This window comes from Narcine bancroftii, chromosome 12 (assembly GCF_036971445.1).
Source record: "Narcine bancroftii isolate sNarBan1 chromosome 12, sNarBan1.hap1, whole genome shotgun sequence".
In the NCBI taxonomy this organism is placed as follows: Eukaryota; Metazoa; Chordata; class Chondrichthyes; order Torpediniformes; family Narcinidae; genus Narcine; species Narcine bancroftii.
This window is the reverse complement of record NC_091480.1, coordinates 26,066,405-26,092,461: the sequence shown is the minus strand read 5'-3', so window position 1 is coordinate 26,092,461 and position 26,057 is coordinate 26,066,405. Positions and strand designations below refer to the sequence as shown.

The 26,057-nt window shown below is 38.6% G+C and overlaps 1 protein-coding gene and 1 non-coding gene across 2 annotated transcripts in view; one reads left to right on the top strand and one right to left on the bottom strand.

Annotated features, from left to right (window-relative positions):
* sdk1a (sidekick cell adhesion molecule 1a) overlaps positions 1 to 26,057 on the bottom strand; it is a 681,074-nt gene that overhangs the window by 600,560 nt on the left and 54,457 nt on the right. The window lies entirely within an intron of this gene.
* On the top strand, positions 15,556 to 15,664 carry LOC138747809 (U6 spliceosomal RNA). The gene has a single exon (XR_011347671.1). It is a non-coding gene; the product is annotated as a U6 spliceosomal RNA (small nuclear RNA).

Genomic DNA, 26,057 nt, shown 5'->3' with positions numbered 1-26,057 from the left:
CAGCAATAGATATTTACCAAGACAAATGGTTACTTAAACAAAAGTTGCTTTTAATTATCTTTAAACATGAAAACAGGATCGGGGGAGGAGTCACGTGATGGAGTAGTGGCCGGACGGTGAACTCCAGCCCTCTCCAGAAAAGTCGGGAAAAACGAGAGAAAATACAAAGGCACAGAAATACAAGTTAAAGAAAAGTGAATATAAAGGTGGAAAGAAGATGGAGACAAAAGGAGAAAAATCAAAATCAACGGAAAGAAGAGAGGAAGAGAAGACAACGGAGGAAAAAGGTGAAGGCCTTACCTGTCCGAAGAGGCCCGCTGTGGAGAGAAGACCCCACTACCTCAGGTCGGTAGAAAGAGAACTACAACAATGGCTCACAGAGCCGAGTAAAAGTGCGCAACCGCGCATGCGCGACTCCTCGCGCATGCGCGATGCGCATACAAAAAAACACACCGACGGGAGGGGGGACCAGCTGGGGAGTCGATCTCCACAGCCGGCAACGACAGCTGCAGAACACCTGCAGCAAGAAGACACCACAGAAGACAATGGAAACAAGAAAGAAGAGGAGGAAAGGGCAGCAAAGAAACAACAGATGGTCAACCTAGAGGAAGAAGAAGAGGAAGAGGAAGAGTACAGGGAAATAGAAGAAGAAAAGATAGGCAAGGTAAAGGAGGTACTTGCTCTTGTTAGAGGATACATGGAGTCATTTAAAGAATGGCAAACACAGGAATTCAATGATTTAAGAAGAAGAATAAACAACACAGAAAAGAAAATAAATAAAATGGATATGACCTTAACAGAAATGGGGAAAAAAATGGACAAGATGGAAGAACGGGCAATAGCAGCAGAAATGGAGGTAGAAGACTTAAAAAAGAAATTGGAGGAATCTAATAAAAAAACTAAAGAGACACAAGAATTACTAGCCCAAAAAATAGATATAATGGAAAATTATAACAGAAGAAATAACATAAAGATAGTGGGCCTTAAGGAAGATGTAGAAGGCAAGAATATGAGGGAGTTTATAAAAGAATGGATCCCTAAGGCCCTAGGATGTCCAGAACTACAGCAAGAAATGGAAATAGAAAGGGCACATAGAGCATTGGCCCCTAAACCACAACCACAACAAAAACCAAGATCTATTGTAGTAAAATTCCTAAGATATACTACAAGAGAAAAGGTGCTGGAGAAGACAATGGAAAAAGTAAGAGAGGGCAACAAACCACTGGAGTATAAAGGGCAAAAAATCTTCATTTATCCAGATATAAGCTTTGAACTCCTAAAGAAGAGAAAAGAGTTCAATGCAGCAAAAGCGATTTTATGGAAGAAAGGATATAAATTTACACTGAAGCATCCTGCGGTATTGAAAATATTTATTCCAGGACAACAAAACAGACTATTCTCGGATCCAGAAGAAGCACGAAAATTTGCAGAACAATTACAAAAATAGACTGAGGGATGAAGACGGGTAATGAGAGCAAAAATTATCACGATTGATATGTATGTGGGTAAAGACAAAAATAGACTGAGGGATGAAGACGGGTAAGGAGGGTAAAAATGACCACGATTGATATGTATGCGGGTAAAGAGGTATAAGAGTGAATAGAGACAACGGGCATATGTGAAAGTATCTGTAATTAGAGGAAAACATAGAAAGTATAGACAAGAATTAATAAGGGAAGGTAATGGAATAGAGAGAATAAGGAGGGAACTAAAAGAGTGACCTTTGTGACATATAAAAAACGAAATCTTTTCTGGGGGGGGCTGGGTGGGGGGAAAAGAGCGGTCACTGCAAAATCAGTTGACGCTTGCGAGTGGATTCGCAAATCCAAATGGAGAGGGGAGATGTGGTTGTCCGACAAGGGATAAAGGGCAACTCAGGAGGGGAAGGGGAGATTGGGGATAAAGAAGATAGAAATAGGAGAATAAGGAAAATGTTGGATGTTGTAGGAATGTTGTCTGGTAAAGAGTTGAAAATAAGAAAACAGAAATGGAAAAGGAGGAAAGGTAATGATGGAAAAACGGAAAGAGAAGATAAACAAAATATAAAATGGCTACGCTGAACTATATGACTCTAAATATTAATGGAATACATAACCAAATTAAAAGGAAGAAACTACTAAATTTACTGAAAAAGGAAAAAATAGATATAGCATTTGTCCAAGAAACACATTTAACTGAATTGGAGCACAAGAAATTAAAGAGAGATTGGGTAGGACATGTAACAGCAGCATCGTATAATTCAAAAGCAAGAGGAGTGGCTATATTAATTAGCAAAAATGTGCCATTTAAAATAGAAGAGGAAATAATAGATCCAGCAGGGAGATATGTTATGATAAAATGTCAGATATATTCAGAGCTTTGGAATCTACTTAATATATATTCACCTAACGAAGAAGATCAAAAGTTTATGCAAGATATCTTTTTGAAGGTAGCTAATACGCAAGGGAACATACTAATAGGAGGGGATTTCAATCTGAATTTGGATCCAAATATGGATAAAACGGGGAAAAAAATTAACAGGAAGAACAAAGTAACCAAATTTATAATTAAATCAATGCAAGAAATGAAACTTGTGGACATATGGAGGAAACAAAACCCAAAAGAAAAGGAATACTCATACTACTCGACTAGACATAAAACATACTCAAGGATAGACCTATTCCTGTTATCAGCCCACATACAAGGGAGAGTTAGGAAAACGGAATATAAAGCTAGACTATTATCGGACCACTCACCCCTGTTATTGGCAATAGAGCTAGAAGACATCCCTCCAAGAATGTATAGATGGAGATTAAACCCCATGCTACTTAAAAGACAGGATTTTAGAGAATTTATTGAAAAACAATTAAAAATGTACTTTGAAGTAAATACGGAATCAGTGGAAGATAAGTTTATACTATGGGACGCAATGAAAGCATTCATTAGAGGGCAAATAATAAGTTATGCAACCAAGATGAAGAAGGACTATAATCAGGAAACAGAGCAGTTGGAAAGGGAAATAATAAACATAGAAAAAAAATTAGCAATAAAGGAAGATACAACCAAAAGAAGAGAATTGGCGGATAAAAAAATAAAATATGAAACATTACAAACATATAAGGTGGAGAAGAATATAATGAAGACAAAACAGAAATATTATGAACTAGGGGAAAAAACACACAAAATCCTAGCATGGCAGCTTAAGACAGAGCAAACTAAGAAAACGGTATTGGCAACAAGGAAAAAAGACAAACAAATTACATATAATCCAAAAGAAATTAAGGAAAACTTCAGAGAATTCTATGAACAATTATACCGAACCGAAAACGAAGGGAAAGAAGGGAAAATAGATGAATTTTTGACTAAAATTGAACTACCAAAACTACAAATAGAGGAACAAAATAAATTAACAGAACCATTTGGAACAGTAGAAATACAAGAGATAATAAAAAATTTACCAAATAATAAGACACCAGGAGAGGATGGACTCCCAATAGAATTCTACAAAACATTTAAAGACCTAATAATACCGCCCCTCCTGGATGTAATCAACCAGATTGATGAGACACAAAACTTACCAGATTCATGTAAAACAGCAATAATTACAGTGATACTAAAACAAGGGAAAGATCCACTCTCACCAGCGTCATATAGACCAATATCTTTGCTAAACACAGATTATAAGATAATAGCTAAACTATTAGCGAACAGATTAGCAGAACAGGTACCGAAAATGGTAAATTTAGACCAAACTGGATTTATCAAAAAAAGACGCACAACAGACAATATTTGTAAATTTATTAACTTAATTCATGCAGTAGAAGGAAATAAAGCACCGGCAGTAGCAGTTGCTTTAGACGCAGAGAAGGCCTTCGACAGAGTAGAATGGAATTACTTGTTCAAAGTATTGCAAAAATTCAGTTTACCGGAGAAGTATATTAATTGGATTAAAGCATTATATAAGGGACCGTTAGCGAAAGTGACAGTAAATGGACATGTATCAAAGCAATTTAACTTAAGCAGGTCAACGCGGCAGGGATGCCCACTATCACCATTATTGTTTGCGCTAGCTATAGAACCACTAGCAGAATCGATAAGAAGAGATAATAATATAAAAGGAATAAAAATAAAAGACAGGGAATATAAAATCAGTCTGTTTGAGGATGATGTGATAGTGTACTTAACAGAACCAGAACTATCAATAAAAGAACTATATAAGAAATTGAAGGAATATGGAGAAGTGTCGGGATACAAGATAAACGTAAATAAAAGTGAAGCAATGCCTATGAATAACGCGGATTTCTCAAAATTTAAGGAGGAATCCCCATTCAGATGGCAAACGCAGGCAATAAGATACCTAGGTGTGCAAATAAACAAAAATCTAGGCCAATTATATAAACTCAATTACAATCCACTAATGAAAAAACTACAGGACGATTTAGAGCATTGGAAAGAGCTACCACTAACACTGATAGGAAGGATAAACTGTATTAAAATGAACATTTTTCCAAGGATACTATACTTATTTCAGGCATTGCCAATACAACTGACAGAAAAATTCTTCAAAGAGTTAAAGAAAATAATAAGGAGATTTTTATGGAGAGGGGGGAAACCGAGGATAGCACTAGACAAATTAACAGAATGGTATAAACAAGGAGGCTTACAATTGCCAAACTTCAAAAATTATTATAGAGCCGCACAATTAAGGTACCTATCAGATTTTTATCAAACAAGGGAAAAACCAGACTGGACGAGACTAGAATTAGATAAAATAGGGGAAAAGATACCTGAACACATATTATATAAATGGGACGAAAAATTGGTACAACATAGAACTTCTCCAGTATTACACCATCTCCTCAATATATGGAAGAAGATACATGTAGAAAGAAATAAAATAAATTACCAAATACCAAAACTAATATTGACGCAAAATAAGCTACTCCCTTTTACAATAGACAACCTTGCCTTTAGAAAATGGGAAAAAAAAGGGATTAAAAGAATAGAAAATTGTTTTTCAGGAAGTAGATTCTTATCCTTTGAACAAATGAGAGATAAGTACAATATAACGGGAGATACAGCGCTGGCATATTACCAACTGAGATCCTACTTGAAAGATAAATTAGGAAGCAACTTGAGTTTACCAGAGGGAAGTAACCTTGAATATGTGATTACAGATACAATGTTAATCAAAAGATTTATAAAAAATATGTATATTAAACTGCAAGAAAAGGAAAATGAGGAAACAAATGGTAAAACTAAACAAAAATGGGAACAAGATTTAAATATAAAGATAAAAAAGGAAACATGGGAGAAGTTATGCTCTGGAACGATGAGAAATACAATAAATACGAGGCTGCGTATGATACAATATAATTGGTTACACAGACTATACATTACACCGCAAAAGTTAAATAAATGGGACCCAACAGTATCTGATAGATGTTTTCGATGTAAAAAAGAAAGGGGAACAACAATTCATGCAATCTGGACATGTGAGAGAGTAGAAAAATTTTGGGATGATCTCAATCAGATATTAAATAAAATAACAGAAAACAATATACCAAAGAATCCAGAGATCTTTCTCCTAAGTAACATAAAAAATAAAGAATTTGGAATTGACTTGGAGGATGCACAAAAAAGATTTGTTAAGATAGCCCTAGCTGTAGCAAAAAAATGTATTATGTCAACCTGGAAATTGGAAGATAATTTGAAAATACAACAATGGTATATAGAAATGAATAAATGTATTCCATTAGAAAAAATAACATATAGTTTAAGAAATAATATTGAAATATTCGAACAAGTATGGGAGCCTTACATTAAATACAATAGCGAAAACCTACCGGGAACAAACATTACCTAAGTTGATGGAAGGAGAAGAGAAGAAAAAAATGGACTCAGTAGAATTTCTGGTGTATTTTTGTTGAATGACAACATTGTCTAACTGAATTAATGCAACCTAGATTGTATAACTAAAATGGATGAGAGGGGGGAGGGATGGGGGGGTGGCTTGGGAGGAGGGAGGGGGGAGGGAGAAAAAGTCACTGTAAATGTGTGGAAAAGAAAAAGTGTATATCATGGCTATTGTGATTTATGGTGTGAAAAATAAAAAATAAAAAAAAAAAAAAAAAAAAAAGAATAACATTTATAGGGTAAGATCTGAAATGGATGATTCAAAATTGCCATCTTTCACAAAATACTTGATTAAAGCTGCACATAGTAATAAAAAAAAAAAAAAAAAAAAAAAAAAAAAACATGAAAACAGGATCAAATTTTAACTTATCACTATTGACTTAACTAACCTACTTAACCCCCTTCTAATTCTAAGCGCACATGTATGTAGTGTGTGTGTGTAAGTTTAGAAAAGCTCTTGATTCACAGTCCAATCTCACTTCTCATATCTCCAAGTTCATTGGTTGCAGGCAATTCTTAAACTGAGCACAGAATTTAACATTTATAAAGTTCACCAGGCTTTGGTGCTTGAAAGATAAATGGTTACCATTCAGGAAGGTTCTTGTTGGTTTTTAGAGAGAGATTTTTTTGTTCCAGGACGTCCACAACTGATTACTTTTTAATCAGTGTCTTGCTGACGAAACTTTCCCCCTTCAGGGTTCTCCAGATGATAACCTCTTTCTTTCAGGTCACCACAGAGTTCCTTTTTGTTTCTCTTATTCCAAGTGAAACATTAGACAGCCAGTTCTCTCCTCTTGCATGACCCACAAGGGCTTTGACCAGGCTGAATTTAGAACTCACAATGCATCTTCCAAGTGGGGTTTTCCACAAGCTTGCCCGCTTGTCCTGTTCCAGTCCCAGCTGCTGTTGCTGGCTGTAACACTGTAGAACTGATCTCTCTCTCTCTCTCTCTCTTAGAGAAAGCCTGTTTGACTCTCTCTGCTTGCAAAACCACATGACCCTCTTAGAACAGCTCCAGAACAATCTGTAGCTCCGACAAGTTCTTTCCTCTGTTGCCTTTTTGTAAACAACAATCCATTAATGAAGTCTCTTGGGCACTCTCCAAAGCTCTTGCAAAGGCTGTGGAGCTGACATGTCTAGCATTAGCAGAGCTCCAGTGTTTCAAATAAGATCTGTTTTAAAATGTTTATATGTGACTTACTCTAACAAACCTTTTCCAATTTATCTCCCAGAAACATATCTATATACCCTGTCACATAATCAATGCCATGAATGAGAACGTTTATTGTCATTGTACAATACACACATGCACTAAAATTTGCCACTGCAGAATAGGTACTTCATTAAAAAAAAATTAGCGTTGAATAATAATTTGAAGAGACAATAAATGCATGCAACAATCTCAAACTTGCTACTGATCTATTTGAAAACTAAAGACCAAAAATAGATAAGAAACAGAGGGTATGAGTAGTTAACCCAAGTAAATGTTGTGGATAAATAGGCCTGCAAGCTTGGCCTGCCCAAAGCAGCCCAATCCAAACATTTTGAGCACTTAAACCTGAGCCAACCCTAACACATAAAAGTTGAGCCTTGTCCATTTCACATTATTGTCCATATCTGGCAACAAATGGGCCAGATTAAATTCCTGTTTGTGCCATTTTTCCTGATCTCAGCGAAAGCAGCAGCTGAAGCGTTGCATCTGATACCAGTGTCTTTTGGCTGAGAGAGAACTAAAAGTTTGGAAAACATACACTGTTGATCATTATTACTTCAGTGACTCACAGTCTAAAGAATACACATGTGGACATCAGATAATAATAACATCTGCCTCAACACATTTACTTGCAAATTTACCAGACCAACAATGCTTTCTGCACTGAATCACCAACCAAGCTATCAAAAGGCTGGTAATTACAGTTGGAAACATTGCATGTCATCACAAGAACAGGAAAGGATTTTCAATGAATAATAAACAAACCAATTTTTACATTTTTTAAAAAATCACAGACACACAGCACGATAACATGCCATTTCGGTCCACGAGTCCGCGCCGCCCAATTTACATCCCATTAACCTACACCCCTAGTACGTTTTGAACGGTGGGAGGGATCCAGAGCCCCCAAAGAAAACCCATGCAGATACAGAGAGAACATACAAACTCCTTATGGACAGTGTGGGATTCCAACCCCAGCCCGATCCCTGGCGCTATAAAGGTGTTGCGCTAATCGCTACGCCAACCAGTCGAAGACACCAATAACATTAAAAGATATTGCTTCCTTAATACTTCTAAATGTATTTTATAGATTTTGGGCTGCTGATCACGAAAATAACCTTAAGATTTTCCTATCACATACTGTGGGTTTTTTTAAGATATAACCTATTTTTGTGATTTTCAATTATATTTTAAATCTACTTCAAGCATATGAAACCATGAAGAGCAATGTCATTGAAAATTCATTTTTTTTTGTATTCACACTTGAACTTCTTCCCTACTGATCTTGGTGCAGTCAGTGACAAACATTGTGAAAGGTTTCACCAGAACATTGCAATCATGGAAAAGTGGTATCAGGGCATCTGAAATCCATCAATGCTGGCCGACCATTGTTGGATACTGACATGATAGAAGCTGAGTGCAAACAAAAATCAGTGGCAAAACATTTTTAGGTCAGTTGAACTAATGCATTGTATCAGCGTCATTATGTGATCAAGCATGCTAAATTCAATAAAATAAATTTAACATACCCTGCCTGACTGTAGTGACATGGAGATTCTAATTCGACAGGGGAATGTATGCAAATTTATCTCCAAGATCTATTACATATTCCAAAGTGAGGGCGATGGAGATGCGAGTCATCAAGGCCAGATACAGGATGGTGCAGTAGAATTTCTTGCACCAGCTGTACCACACACCACAAAAATTACACGGATCAAAGCCAGAAATTTCATATATGTGGTGCAGAGGTGGGAACTTCTGTCCACTCCACCTGGCTATATACAAAGGTGAGACCCTTCTGGGAAGGTCTGGGGGACATTGTGAAAAAAAAATTGGAAAATTGGATTGTCCACAGGATCCGGAGTTGTCCCCTTCTGGAGGATATTAGAGATTACCAGTTGAGACTGACCCAATACCAAATTCAGTTTGTGAAGGTTGCCTTGGCAGTAGTCAGGAAGTGTATAGTGGTTACGTGGAAGTCCAACTCCCAACTGAATACCACACGATGGAATATGGAAATGCAGAGTTACATTCACCTGGAGAGAGAAAAAAAAATCACATATAACCTAATGAAGAAGCGTGACACATTCATTGGAGTACGGCTACCTTGAGATATGTCGGCACTCAGGTGGATTAGCTCCCCAACACCTCCCCTCCAACCCCCGAGATACTGTAACAATCTGTTCCGAGTAGAAAAATGAGTGTGACTAGGGGAAACTAAGATATGGTGCAGACAACATGTTTTTTTTTATATTTTCAGCTGTTCTGGGTTTTTTTTTAAATCTTCGTTTCTTCGTCTCTATCATTCCTAGGTTTTTTTTTCTTTCTTTTTATCCGTTTAGGTTTTTGTAGGAGTTGATGGCCCAATTGATTTCTGCATTAACATAAATTACTTGACTGTTAAATTGTATGGGGGTGTGGGGATAAATACAGACTCTGTATATACACAGGAATGTTGGAAAGATTGAATGGTTTGTTGAGTTTTGTGAGTCTATGAAAATCATAAATAAAATATTGCAAAGAAAAAAATTTAACATTTATCCAAATTCCTACAGTATGTCACTGAAGATGCTCAAACTTCTACAGGTGTACCGTGGACAGCATTCTGGCAGTTTCATCACTCTCTGGTATGGAGGCGCCAACTCTCAGGACAAGAATAAACTCCAGAGGGTTGTTAACTCAGCCTGCAGCATCACAGGCACCAGACTTCACTCCATCGAGGACATCTACAAGAGGCGATGTCTTTAAAAAAAAAGACCCCCACCTCCCAGGCCATGCCCTCTTCACTCTGCTACCATAAGGAAAAAGGTACAGGAGCCTGAAGACAAGAACTCAGCAGCACAAGGACAGCTTCTTCCCCGCTGCCATCAGATTCCTGAATAATCAATGAACCAAAGATACTGCTTTACTTTTCGTGCACTACTATTTTTTTATATATATAGTAATGTTCTAAGATGGTTCTAATGTGAATGTTTGCACTGTGACGCTGCCACAGAACACCGAACTTCATGACTTATTCATGACAATAAATTTTGATTCTGAATCAGTAAATCTGAAATTATATTTGTGTTCAGCTTAAAGTTGTCTATCATAATCTCCAATATTTTTTCAGGAAGCAAACCTTTTGGAAAAATTTGTTATTCAGTGTTATTCACATGGAACAATTATCTGTTCTTCATTGATGAAAGCTATCAAGAATTAAATTGTAGAGTTGTGAATGGAGTTCAGACCATCCTGCAAACCAACCTCCCCTCCAGTAACTCCATCTTCACTCATTGGGGCCTCAGAAAAAGACCAAGTCCACTACACCCCCTCCTGACCACATTCTCTTCTCCCTGCCTGCCACTGCCAGATGATGAACAATGTTGAAAAAGCGCATCACCAGATTTAAGGATGGCTTGTTCCCTGCTGTTCTGAGTCTAATGAATGGACTTCTCATTGGTAAAAATGGTGCTCCCCTTGCACAGTTTTAACTGAATTTTCTTGCTGTAACAATATTATTTTATTTTCCACTACCTGTTGAACTCAAGGATGGTAAGGAAACTCAAGGATAGGTAAGGTAACTCAAGGATAGGTAAGGTAACTCAAGGATAGGTAAGGTAACTCAAGGATAGGTAAGGTAACTCAAGGATAGGTAAGGTAACTCAAGGATAGGTAAGGTAACTCAAGGATAGGTAAGGTAACTCAAGGATAGGTAAGGTAACTCAAGGATAGGTAAGGTAACTCAAGGATAGGTAAGGTAACTCAAGGATAGGAAAGGTAACTCAAGGATAGGTAAGGTAACTCAAGGATAGGTAAGGTAACTCAAGGATAGGTAAGGTAACTCAAGGATAGGTAAGGTAACTCAAGGATAGGTAAGGTAACTCAAGGATAGGTAAGGTAACTCAAGGATAGGTAAGGTAACTCAAGGATAGGTAAGGTAACTCAAGGATAGGTAAGGTAACTCAAGGATAGGTAAGGTAACTCAAGGATAGGTAAGGTAACTCAAGGATAGGTAAGGTAACTCAAGGATAGGTAAGGTAACTCAAGGATAGGTAAGCTTGCCTGTATAGCATATAAAACAAAGTTTTTCACCGTATTTTGCTACACGTGCCCTACACATTCAATTCAAAATTAGAATTAAAACTTAGAAATGTCTGATCCATTAAAATCCTTCTTTAAATAGGGAGTCCAGGGAACTCAAATGCAGTCTCAACAGAAGCTCTGACAGTTCAGTGGTTAGAGCACTGGCCTTGTAAACTAGGGGTGCGAGTTCATTCCTGGCTGGGGTCTCATTTCTGTGAGGGGTGCTTGATAAAGTAGCGACTCTATGTCCCTTACAGTAAACAAAGTTAAAGAATATAATTCCAACCCCTTAACAATGCCTTACATAAATGAGGCATGACCTCTTATCTCTGTATGAAATTCCAGAGAGATAAACAACTACTGTTTGCTTCCTATTCCCTACTCCAAACTATCATGAATTAGATCTTCATCACATCAGTATAACTAATAATTACTCCAAATAGTTGATCAAATGTAAATTATATCTTGAATTTAATATCTTATGACCAGTGCTAATTTAATACACATTGTCCTGCTTGAACTTATTAGGTCATCAAGATGTTTCTGAATTAAGGCAGAATTTCTCCAATTTCCAGGAGAAATTATTTTTGATTTTATAAAGACAGCTTTGAGCCATTTTACTAACAAGCTATCCGCAACTTGCAATGCCACATCCTTGTAAAAGAGAACACTTTTATATTTGTTAAATAGGAATCATGGGATCTGGTCTGGGCAAAATAAAAGGTTTGGCACAGACTAGAAGGGCCAAAGGGGCCTGTTTCTGTGCTGTAGTGTTGTTGTATGGTTCTAATTAGTATGAGTACCAAATCACTCTATCATTCAAATATGTGTCACACCCACCACTAGCTCTAATGACTGCTGCTTTAAAAAAGATTTTTCTGACAGGAAATTGGACATTTTATGGATCATGTATTCCAATGGTTGGCTTCTGTTTGAGGGTTCATGGAACTGCAATCCATCTGCCTGATCGCGCAGTGATAACCCAATTAACATGAAAATATCTTTGCCAGCCAAGTTGTCAACGTCACCAACGTTGGTCTGACCATTATGAAAATATTGGAGAAGATACACTGAACCTCATGCCAGATTAGTCATTATTAAGGGCATGAATTCAATATCATCAGGGCGCTTAATTCTCACACAGGCTCCAACCGAACTCAAATATGCAAACGCACCACGCATGTGTCAATCAAAGACTCGCACATGCACGCAAGAATCAAGATAGTCACGCCCAGCCTATCGACCCCAGAATGCTGAATAACCAAGTATGCACACACCATTTTGGCTCTTACATGCCCTGTATCCCTGTTTTAGTTTGTCAAATACAACATTTGATTTAAAAGTTTGCTTTTGGTACTCCACGCATGCGGGCAAAATTCCGACTTGCATCCATTTCAAGATACGACCAATCCTTCGGTCCCAATTATGGTCATAAGTTGGGGAGTATTGGTAGACAAAAAGTATGCATCTCAATCCATCTTTTAAACATGTTTTAAGATGAATGATACTTTCAAAGCTTCAGAAAGGTTTTGAGTTTGGTGGAAAGGTGGGGGGGGGTGCTTGTGTTAGAAATGTTTGCTGTAGATTCAATTAAATGTATTTAATTTACTGACATACAAATATAATCCTCTGAATTTGGTCAAATTTCCTCTCACAAAAACACCAATTCGATCCTCACGGGGACTTCAATGCAAAATTAGCTGATGATTTTTTTTTAAACTCCAAAAACTTTAGCCACTTGAAATGTTAGGTCTCAGTATCTTGGAATAAAACTAAAGAATGCTTCTGAATAAATTTGCAAGCTCTATTCAAACAAGATGGCAATCCACACTGTGATCCTTGGATTAATGAAATTTACCAAAATTCCACATGCCAACATATTATGCAGGATCTATACATACACACCACATGCACCTATTTAGTTACTTGGGTGAACCAGAATAGGTACTAGTCACACACGAAAATTTATTAAGAGTGAAAATTGTGGGGAATAATAGCTTACTGGAATAGGTCATGTATTGTGATTCAATCTGCTGCTTTACTTCACTTGATGGAAATGTACAATTACAACTGAAGTATTCAAATTGTACAAGGACTGCCTAAAGAAATCTCTTGGTGCCTGCCACATTGACCACCGCCAGTGGGCTGATCTCGCCTCAAACCGTGCATCTTGGCGCCTCACAGTTTGGCGGGCAGCAACCTCCTTTGAAGAAGACCGCAGAGCCCACCTTACTGACAAAAGGCAAAGGAGGAAAAACCCAACTCCCAACCCCAACCCACCAATTTTCCCCTGCAACCGCTGCAACCGTGTCTGCCTGTCCCGCATCGGACTTGACAGCCACAAACGAGCCTGCAGCTGACGTGGACATTTACCCCCTCCATAAATCTTCGTCCACGAAGCCAAGCCAAAGAAGATTCAAATTGTAGAACAAATCAGTACTAGAGAATTCAAAACATTAAGCATTGAAAAAGGCTTCAGAATTGTAGATATGTAGTCATGACTTACACAAAAATAATTGATTAAGAAGAGGGTGCATTAACAACAGCTCAAAAAGGGTCATGAAGTATGCATGCCATGAGCTAGCAAGCTGCAAAAGAACAGTGATGCAAAATACTGTAGTTATAAAAACTACACCGAGAATGTTCCGTTAACCAATCACCCTGGCACAGTTTCAAATCTAATCTAACAATCTGAATCTTCCTGTAACTGAAATTTATAACAGTCTCCTGTGCGTTCAAGATGTATTTTGTGAAAATTAAATAATGGAGCCAAAATCTCCTCCTTTGTCGGTCTGTCCACAATTCAACAATTAGAAGGATCAAGTGACAGCCATTTAATTCCCAGATTTCCATTTTGCCAACACAGAGCAAAAGCCACAAAATGATTTGTTTTTATTTGACAGAAGCATTAAGCAAACACCTAGAACAATCTTTCATGGTTAGCACATGATGACCTTGCAAAACTGAAGTAGAACAGAGGGGGAAATTAAAAACAAAATCACCTCAGTCTCCTTTCATTCTGGCACAGTAGCACAACCTTAAGCCCATTTATTTAAAATGAATTTCAAATTATATGGTTCTATTGCAGCGGGCCGAGCGACCGTGTGGGTGGGCGGGCTGAATCGCCGCAACGGTCGGCCAAGCCAAGACGGCGCGGGCCCTCCTTTGAAGCCCGCGGTGGACACCACGTGCGAGCTAAGGGAACCCCCTGCTTCTGCGTGGCATACCGCCAGCCGAAAAGCGACGCAATGACGTGCTGACATCGCCTCCGGAAGCCAGCACATACATCACCAGAAGTGGGTGTTCCCCACGGGGAAATGCGGCAAATTCAAATAATAAAGTAAGTTTTGTTCACCCTCGTACCGTGTGGACGTCACTTCATTTCGTTGAGCTTCCGTGGCAGACGATACACTATTTTGATTTTCTTATTCATATCTTTAGCAACCACTGAACATGATGTAATAAATTATTAAAAATAGAAATCATTCACAGGTTGCTTCTCCCATACCTTTCAATATCAATTAAGCTCTTTAGTAACATAACTATTTATTAAAAAATGCAATATGATCATCTATCATTTAATACTCTCCATCATATACCTTTCACTGGGTTTCTTTATCTTCACATTCTTTATCTGGATCTGAATTCGCTTCAGAAGATCCTCCAGTTCTGACTAAATATCATCAACTTGAAACACATCTCCTTCCTGTTGAACAACGACAGCAAGGTATGCTGGAGATTTCAAAATAGTGTCTCGTGTGATATCAGATTTCAAACAACCGGGCTGCTTTGTTTTTGTTTAAGTGGAAACCTGTATTGAAGACCCAACGGTGAAAGCATAAGGTCTTACTTTGAGTTGTCACAAAGATAAAAAGAAAATTAAGCTCTCATAGAGCAATTACCTGCATTTAACCATCAGGCAGTAGTAGCTGTGAAATGAGTTCCACATAATCAGGACCAAACTCAGAAAACGGTTTTACATGATCATTAAAACATATTTTCACACTGATGCTGGGCTTCAATGCTATGTTTTAGTTTAATTCAAATCATCAAACGTCTGTCAAATGTGCTGTCAAGAAAACAAGAGACCATTTCCTTCCTAATGAACCAGTTTGAACCATACTCAAATTACATACCAAAATATTTGCATTTTTCAATATTGCGAAACTGGTTTTAATGGTTATTTTGCGATGCACACCTACCAAGGGACAAGTGTAAGACATCCAGTTAACACCCATGATCTAAACACCAGCACGTTACATGATATCAACTCCGTAGACATTTGCATGACTTGTTGGCTGTTGCACAGATCATCGCTGCATTGCCTCTTGTTAAGATGTTCTTGGCTTTTCCATGACTGTGTCATCAAGTTTGCAAATGACGTGCTCGCTTTGGCAGCACATATACTAAAAAATTGGGATGATACAGAGAAGATTAGCATGGCCCCTGCGCAAGGATGACATGCAAATTTGTGAAGCGTTCCATATTTTAAAAATTTTTTTTAAGTTTGCAAATGACAACAATAGTCGGCCTCATCAGCAACAACAATGAATCGCACCACAGAGAAGAGGTGGAAAATCTCGTGATATAGTGCGAGAGTAATGGTGCAACCGTGCCTGCCTGTCCCACATCAGACTTGTCAGTCACCAACGACCCTGCAGCAGACGTGGACATACCCCTCCATAAATCTTCATCCACGAAGCCAAGCCAAAGAAAAAGAATGGTGCAACTACCCGAGTCTCAACATGGACAAAATGAAGGAGATGATCATGGACTTCAGGAGTACCAGAAATGACCACCCTCCATAACACATCAACAACTCTGAAGTGAAGAGAGTGGAGAGCACCAAGTTTCTTGGAGTTCATTTAACTAGTGATCTATTGTGGAGACACATCTCCTCACTTGTCAGGAAGGAGCAACAGTGACTGCACTTCCTGAGAAGAATGAAACGGGCAAGGCTACCGGCCACCATTATGTGCACAGGAGCTCTATCAAGAGCATCTTGGCTGGCTAAATCCTTGTGGCACGGTGGCTGCAGAGAAATGGATCGCAAGCAAACATAAATGACAAAATTCACCACTGCAAGCACAGCCTTTGGCTGATTGAGGAAAAAGATATTTCAAGATTATGACCTCACGATCTTTCATGCAGCAGTAAGCTCTGCCTGCTATGTTTTTCCCTCAGACTTGGACTTTTATGGCAGATATTTAATGGCGCTGAAAGAATACCACTAATGTAGCCTCTGCAAAACTCCTCAAAATTCACTGCAATTCACTTCCTCAGAAATATGCAGACGTTTGATATGACAATAGAAACCTGGGGAAATGTTGACAGATGTGTGGTGGAATGTGTTCTGACTAGCCCCATCATGGTCTGGTATGGGGGACACCAAATCTCTTAGCATAAAATCCTACAAACGGTAGTGGACACAGTACAGGACATAACAGGCACAACCGTCCCCACTATCGAGTACATCTACAGAGAATGCTGCAGTCTGATAGCAGCAGCAATCATCAAGGATCCACACCACCCAGCCCACGCTCGGTTCTCACTGCTGTCACCAGGAAAGAGGTCTAGGTGCCACAAGACTCGCACCACCAGGTTCAGGAACAAGCTGCTACCTCTCCACCATCAGACTCCTCAATGATAAACTCAATCAAGGACCATCACTCTGTATGGCACAGTCGGATTGTTTACCTTCATTATCTATTTACAGTTTTTATTTGTGTACATTTTTTGCACGACCAATACGCCCGCAGATAAAAGCATCTCAGGGTTGTATGTGAGGTCGTGTACGTACACTGACGATAAATTTCAAATTAAATTAAATCCAATACAGTAATAAGCAAACCATCATTAACATTCTCTCCCAGGCCAAAACCCACAACATTGGCCCCCAGCCCCAGTAGTGAACTATGAAATAGCCATTGATCAAACAGCCAACAAAAGCCTATGTTGTGGCAAGACATTACCAGGCAAACAGAGAAGAAGATTCAAGGATATGCTCAAAGCTTACCTGAAGAAATGCAATAACCTCACCAATGCCTGGGAACCTCTGGCCCATGAACACTTGAAATGGTGACGAGAATCTATAAACCACGCAGTTGAAGCACTCAAAAGCCCTGCTGAATGGGTGGGAGGAGTGTACCACCTCACAAGCTACCTATCTACCCACATCAGCTCTTGCCCCTTCTGTGGAACTCTTGCAGTTGGCACACTGGCCTCTCTAGATACCCTTGAACCCACAAAATCGAAGTGGAAACAAGTTTGTAATCTAGAGAATTTGCTCATGTCGTCATTCAAGTTGCTCACCACCGCATTCTCAATGGCAATTAAGGCCAGACCAAAATAATGCAAAGCAACATCCATTTCCCAAAAAGTTAAAAAGCTATGTACTGTACATCTTCAGGGATCAATCTGCAAAGTGTTCTCATTCAACCAGAAACACCACCCTGTATTCCAGACTATTCACATATTTTATATGGTGATATTTTAAAATATTTTTATTGATGTTTACATTATGCACAATTAAACAGTATTGCAAAATTCAAGAAGAACAGAAAAAAAATTTCAATCATTAAAAATACATATATTGATCAAATATATAAGCAGTTTATCTAAGAAAGTCGATTCTGCAACCAGCTTACCTTAAACTGAATTAATGGCAAAATGCAAAGAATACTAGCACTTAATATTTCATTCAACTGCAAAATTTAACAACAGTTACTTGAGCCTGGTTAATTCCAGCACTGGTGTTAGGTTATGGAATTTCTAAGCTATAAGTTACTGAGCTCTTGCACTTTCTGAGTACCATGGTTATATTTTGCCTCCAACTTTAACAAACCAGCATCTTTAACAACAGCAGAAAACCAATGAGAATGAAAAAAACAGGAAGAATCAAAGGGAATAACTAAGGGAGAAATAAATTTGAGTCTTGGATCTCCTCCAAGATCCATGATTCTCCTGTTACATTTCTACCATCATCAATTTTTTTAATTTCTTTTGTTTCACACACTGAACCAATTTGTCCATATTGAACAATAATTACATTTCAAAAATCAGTTCATTATTAATGTGTTTTTGGAGATATTAAGCTAAAATGCACACATTTTAATATCAAGCTTAATATCCTTTTCCATTCGTAGAAAAAAATGGAAAACCACGGGATTTCAACGATTCTCCAATCTGATGCCCTCTGGCACACCCAAATGCAGAATGGGAGCTTTCAATACTGCGTTGATGCAGAGCAGGATTAACTCAGAGAGGCCTCAGAATTATAAGCAGGATGCAGAGTTGGGGAAGAAGTGGCAGATGGAGTTCAATCTGGATGTGGGAAGTGATTCACTTTGGAAGGTCGAACTTGAAGTGGAGTACACGGTTAATGGCCAGATGCTTGACGGTGTGGAGGAATAAAAGGAACAGGGGCTTTAAGTCTACAAATCCCTCAAAGTTGCTGCACAAATTGATATGGTGGTTAAGAAGGCATATGGTAGGCAGGGCTTTCTTAGTCAGGGGATTGAGTTGAGTTCAAAAGTCATTGGGTAACGTTGCAACTCAATAAAATTTTGGTGGGACCAAACAGAGTACTGTGCTCAGTTCTGGTCACCTCACTCATTAGAAGAATAATGTAGGTGTTTTTGGGAGAGTGCAGAGGAGAATATTCCAGAATGTTGCCTGGATAGGAGAATGTGTCTCATGAAGAAAGGTTCATTGAGTTAGGACCTTTCTCTTTTGAGCAATGGAGGCTGAGAGGCAACTTAATAGAGATGTATTAGATTATGAGAGGCAGAGACAGGGATGGCAACCAGCACTTTTTTCCAAGGGGGGTAATGTCCAATAAGTGAGGACATCTGTTTAATGTGGACTAGCTCAGGAAAGCACAATGGTCAATTTGGGCTAAAGGGCTGATTTCCTTGAAGTACAATTCTAGGATGCCACAAACCAGGGAGATTTATTATTTCAATGGATATAATATGCACAAGCTGTAAAGTATCTGCTCAGAGTTGCAGGATGACACAGAATACAAAATTTCACTCCATGCTATTTCCATTTTCAATTCAGGTGCTGCACAATGTGATTTCTTCGAAAATAATTTTCCAACTACTGTCATTTTAAACTAACCCTTCTATTAAAATACAAATCTTATTTTGCCACATTATCTTCATCGATACAATTACCATACAAGACAAACTTTGCTTTATTGCCATGTAACAAGGAAGACAGATAATCTTTGCTTTTAAAAAAAAAAGGAATTTTTTTTTGTCAATGGCACGAGAATTCTACATCAAACTATTTGGATGGAGTCAGAAATGGCTTTTTTTTTTAAAAAACCTGCCTAAAATCAAGCCGTGGTAAAGATAATCTGAAACAATAGCTATTTAGAAATTAGAAAAAAAAACCATCAGTTACAATCAATCATGATATTTTGAAAATATCTGTTTCTTAAAGTTATCAATTAGGAAATACGGGTAGCTAATGGAACTTTCTTCTACTTCCTCCAGCTCAGGTTGTTCTTGAGAGAAAGATGGGGGCTAGTGTTGGTGAAATGGAAAAAAAACAATTTGGCTGGGGAATACACCTAAATTTATAACAAAAATGCATTTTGACCTCCAGAGTGAAAATGTAAAACCAGGCCTGCAGGGGTCCAGAGAGAGAGATGGGAGTCAGAATTAAGTGTTGTAATATCAAAAAAATGTTGGTCTGATCGGTGTTTGGATAGTAGGACATCAATTATAAATGAAAGATATGGATTGATTCAGTATAACTTCCTAAACCAATTATATCTAAAGCCACAAAAGCTACAGAGATCAAAATCTGAAATATCGGAGATGTGTTTTAGATGCGGGATTAAAACAGGAACGTTTTTGTAGTCGTGTGTGAAGGTGAGGCCTGTTTGGCAGGATATTGCTAAAACATTAACAAGGATAACAGGAGTGGCCTTCGCTGACGACCTGGAACTTTATCTTTTGGATAGATTTTATTGAAATAAGTAATAAATTAACTAAATTCCAAATTTCTTTTGTCAAAGTAGCTTCAGCAGTGGCTAAAAAATGTACTGCACTACTCTCCCTTACTCACTGGACTGCAGAGGTGAATGGTTGTAGATCTACGGAGAAAATTACATACAATCTTTAAAAAAAGTATATTTCTTAAGATATGGCAGCCATATTTGGACCATATAGGGGACCAATTATAATAACAGATGGTGTTACAATACAAGTAGATGTGACTTCCCGACATAGATTCTTTATCGAGATTTTATGGAGAGCAAGTGTGAGCTCTGATGGGGTGTGGTTTTATATTTTGTAGGAAAGGGGGAGGGGTTTTTCTTTGGTTTTTTTGTATGAAAAAGTTTAATATTGTGATGAAGATTTTACAATGTATATTCATTTTAAAAATGAAAAAATATTCAAAAAATTTATCAATTAGGCCTACACCACTCAGTAAAATTACATCTGGATTATAATGCATGAACTTCAATAGGATACCGAGGTGTGAAAGAAAAACTCAAGACAGCAACAAGCAATGCTTCGATTAAAAATTCCTTCTATGCAAGCTCGTACAAATCCTTGAAGATTAAAGAAACAGCTGCCATCAGTAAAAAAGAATTTCATGCAAAAATCAAATCCAAAATGAGACTTTAATGTGTTTTCTTACTCGTTGACAATTTTAAATAAGCCAGCCCAAATTTTCATATACTATCCAGTAAAGCATATTTGTTGCTTCTAAATGTTGACAGCAAATGAGTAACACAATGCTAGATTTGTCATTTTGTTTTGCTGATTACGCAAAGGAGCTTGAAGGAACAATTCAATCACTGCTGTACAATTTAGAATCATCTCTGTAGAATTTCTGGTGTATTTTTGTTGAAAGACAACATTGTCTGACTGAATTAATGCAACCTAGATTGTATACCTAAAATGGATGAGGGGGGGGTGGGGGGTGGCTTGGGAGGAGGGAGGGGGGGGGAGAAAAAGTCACTGTATATGTGTGAAAAAGAAAAAGTGTATATCATGGCTAATGTGATTTATGGTGTGAAAAAAAAAAATATTAATCATTCCAGCTTGCTTCAGATTTATTGTTAGAGTACATGTATGACATTTCATAAAACCCTGAGATTCTTTTACCTGCAGCGAGGCAGAATGACCACTTATTGGCATTGCAAAAAACAAAACTGACTCCACAGACATGCATAAAGAAATGTAAACAAACTGTGCAATACCGAGAATAAAAATCAATCAAGTGCAAAAGTGTCCAAGTCCCTAAGTTTGTTGTTGAGGAGTCTGATGGTAGGAGCTGTTCCTGAACCTGGTGGCATGAGTCTTGTGGCACCTACACCTCTTTCCTGATGGTAGAGGAGAGGACAGAGCATGTACTGTGTGGTGTGAATCCTTGATGATTTCTGCTGCTCTCCGACTGCAGTGTTCCCTGTAGATGTTCTTGATAGTGGGGAGGGTTTTGCCTGTTATGTCCTGGGCTGTGTCCATGACCTTTTGCAGGGCTTTATGCTCGGAATGCCTATACCAGATCGTGATGCAGCCGGTCAGCACACTTTCCACCACACATCTGTATCTCTATCTGCTTAAAGATGAAAGGAAAATAGCCAAATTTCTCCCTCCAGGCATTTAACTGAGTTTTTTTTTTAAAGATATGTCTCTCTTTCTATTCCTAGCAGCTGATTTATGGTTTCCTTTCTTTCTCCCTTCATCTCTACCCTTTCTTTTTTCTCCACAACCAGTAAATTACAGATGACTGGTTTTGAACTACTGACTTGAATTAAAAGCCTTCTTACAAAACACAGGCTTAATTAATTCACCAAATTCAAAGTGGGTAGTGCATTAAAATAAAAAAGTCATTTTAAAAATTACCCTCCACTGTACTTGATTGCAGAATCAGTGTCAGATCAATTCTAATCGAGGGCATTAGGGTAACTGCAGGGGGAGGCACTGATTTTTCGGCAGCTTCAGATTTTGTGGGTGAGCGGTGGGGTGCAACAGTAGCAGTGTTGGACTGGGGTGGGGAGTGATGGCGGCAGCATCTGACCCGGGGGGGTGGGGGGGAGACAATGACTCATTTGGGGGGGGCATGGCCCGCAAATGCCTCCCGATGAGGCTGACCCTGCTTGGTTCTCTGCTGTCCCAGGCAGCAGAAGCGGGGACCTCAAGCTCCCAGCCAGAATCTGCGACAACAATGGAGAAATGTCGGGGGATCGGCAATGGGCGATACAAGAATTCCGCAGATGCTACTAGGCTGCTTAAAGGCATTTCTCAGTTATCCGAAAAAATGCAGCTAACTGATATGCATCCGGTCCCAAACGTTTCAGATGAGTAGAAACTTACTGTACCACAAAATGTACATCAAACTTTTTCCCACAATCTCAATCATCTGGTAATTAGATGGCATTAATAGACTTCTTGCATGTATAAAATTAGATAAAAGAAAAATTATTTAAGAAATAATTGTTCAATCATTTACATGAAAACAAATGTAGATGGACTTCAAGGCATGAATGACGTCCATACATTTAGATGAACAGAGACAACAAGAATATCCAAATTATCTTCAGTTTACAAACACACCAACTTCACCACTCCCCCCGCCACAGTAATCAAAGTTTACAAGTCATAACCAAGCTGCTAAAATCATTTTACTTTCAGTCAAGATGAGCAAATATATCAATTCTTCTCTTCAAAGTCACTTTGAGGAGAATTTCAGCTTTTACTTCAAGGTGGGAAACCATGGAGAAGTGGTTACAAATGGAACAGCACCACTTTTCACACCCCTGCTGGATTCAGATATGAAAGCTGCTGGTTTTGGCAGTGGGTTAGACACGCAATGAAGTCAGGTAGAAGTGAAAACACAATGCTGGAGAAACTCAGCAGGTCAAACAGCATACATGACAAAGATACATAACCAACATTTTGAGCTTGAGTCCTTCATCAAGGTACAAGCAAAATGGAGGCAGGCACATGAATAAAATGGAGGGAGGAACAGGGAGAGTAGCACAGTCCCACAAGCAGGAGGTAACAGGTGGATAAAGATGGGGGCATACCAGCAAACAGGGGGAGGGAGGAATGGTTGTGTGAATGGAGAGAGAAGGGGGTGGACAGCTGGAGGAAAAGAGGCAGAGGGAGTGGTCTAGCAGAAACCAAAGAAGTTTATGTTAATACCATCCATTTGGAGAGTGCCCAGACAGAGAATCAGGTGTTGTTCCTCCAATTTATGGGTGGCCTTGGTTTGGCAGTGAACATCCCCATGGAAAGGCATGTCAGCATGGGAGTAAGGTACAGAATCAATTGGGAGATCTCTACCATTGATGCGGACAGTCGAAGGTTTCCAGCGAAACAATCTACCAGTCTGATTCCAGTCTCTCGGATGTAGAGAAGGCCACAAGTGAGCACCAAATGCAATAAATGACTCCTACAGATTCACAAGTGAAATCTTGCTTCACGTTGAAGGACTGTTTGGGCCCCAAATGGTGATGAGGGAGGCGCAAGTGTGGCACTTTCTGCGGTCATAAGGGAAGGTGTAAAGGGGGTGATTTCTGAGACGGAATGAATGGATGAGATGTTAGGCAGAAACCTGATGGCATTTTTTGTCATTCGGCTGGAACGTTTACAACCTGCCTTGCGTTATTTTGATTCCCATTTCCCAACACAGCCAAAATTCCTAAAGGACCTAAATTGGAATGGATACATGTACATTTTTGCAATGAATTAACCAGTCTGCATTAAACAAAGGAAATGAGAAAAAAAATGTTGTGCGAGAATTTCAATCTGTTTTCAAGAACAAGGCCAATGCCAATTTGGGATGAGTCCCCAAGCTTCCACTGAATACAACCCACTGTTAAACAGTCCTCACACAGCACTCAGGCTTTTTCTCTCCTTTCTCCCATTACTGCCAGAGTGCGTAGAGAAGAGCACTGGGCAATCCAACTAGGGTGTGGAGAAAGAGATGGCCACCAAAAGTAACCAAACATGGAAAGAGTGTCTCAAAAGCTGGACACTAAAGATTGGAGTGGGTTGAGCAACATGGGGTGGAGGAAAGGATACTGGGGAGATAATTGAGATGTTCAAGAAATTCTGAATTGAGGTCAGGTCTGATAGTAATTTTTTTTCCTCTGTATCCCTGAAAATGCCAATATCTATTGGTGGTGGTGTTGATCCTCCTTTGTGAATGTTCTGCTGAAGGTAATTCCACAGTAATATTAGGTAGGAAGTTCCAGGATTGATGCAAAATGATGATGGACTGACATCGAATTTCCAAGTCCATACTGAATTTTCCTTGAAGAGGAATGGACATGTGGCACTGTACCCGGAAACCTGCTGCCTTTCTCCCACACTCAGTGGTTGAGATCAACACAAGGACATGTTGAGAGAATAGCCCAGACCAAAATCTGTAGTGCATTTTGTAGATGAAATACCCTACAGCCAATTGTGAAAGAAAGGGGTGTTAATCAAGTGGGCTTCTTTGTCCTGGATGGCATTGATCTTCCAGAGAGTTATTACAGCAGTATTCATTGAAGAGAGTAGTAGAGATTCCTTACCTTGTGGTGTTTAAATAATGGAAAGGCCTTTGAGTGTCAGGAGATGAGCCACTCCCATCCTCCCATCTTCTCTTGTATTTATACTGTTCAAGTTAAATGGGCACACTCAGGAAATCGATTGAGGTGGACTTGCCAATGGCCAGAGATGTTCTTAATTAATTATAGAGATACAACACGGTAGCAGGCCCTTCTGGCCCACAAGCCCGTCCCACCCAAATCTATCAAAAACCTACAAACCCTGTACGCTTTTGGAGGGCGAGAAGAAACCAGATCACCAGGAGGAAACTCACAGAGAAATGGGGAGAACATACAAACGCCATACAGACAATGCCGGGTTCGAACCGAGGTCACTGGTTCTGTAAAACGGTTGAACTAGCTGCTATGCTTACCACGCTGCCCTATAATTTCAAATTGGGAGAGAAAAGTTAAAACAAATTTAATTAGAATTGATTTTATTTGCAACAATGCAGCTGTGATTATACAAAAGATTAATTAGAAGAGTAAACAAGTTATTTTTCCAAGTGCAAAATAAAGTGCGGATTCTTAACAAATTAAGATAAATTTCAATTAAGTAAATAAAAATCATTCAGCCCCATTACGAAAAAGATATTCACCCACATGGTCAAAAAAAATGCAAAGTACGAAAAAGAGGCACATTAAAACCTGGTAATATCACTAATTTAAACCCAGAATAAAATCAGTTTGATCCACAATGGCTTCAGACAGTTTAACAGCTGCTGTTTCGCACTTCGAGCAGAAAAGGACTGCGCTGCTAATTCCCCATTACCTTTCTGAATCATGCTCTCTGATCTATGTTGCAAGTTATAATTACATCATTAGTCACATATCTGTCTTGCTAAACAAATTGTACCTCCCATTTATTCAATGCTCACAGAGGAACATTTACTTGTAGAGTCAAAGAATCCCTGCTTCAAATCTGTCAGATAAAATAGATACATTTCCACTTTGAATTAGATAAAATCTGTTTGTAGCCAAAATTCAGGTTGTTTTTAAAAAGATTTTTTTTAATGGATAGCATTTGCATTGCTTCATTCTTAATGAAATCCAATTGTTTCAAACAACTGTACTTTAAGATCCTCACTGCAAGATGAAATCTATGACGAAACTCTCCACATTTCCCAAGGATCTCTCAAAAAGCAGTCTCGCACTTCTGAGCCAGGATACACGAGAGAATTTCAGATATTTCTGCTTGACAGAAAAAGCACAAAACTGAAAACTAAAGGGCTAAATGTACCCATTTCTGCTGTTTTGATCGGCTATTTAATTCTGCATGGCTTTATCTGTATTTGACAAAATGTAACTGGATACATGTTTACA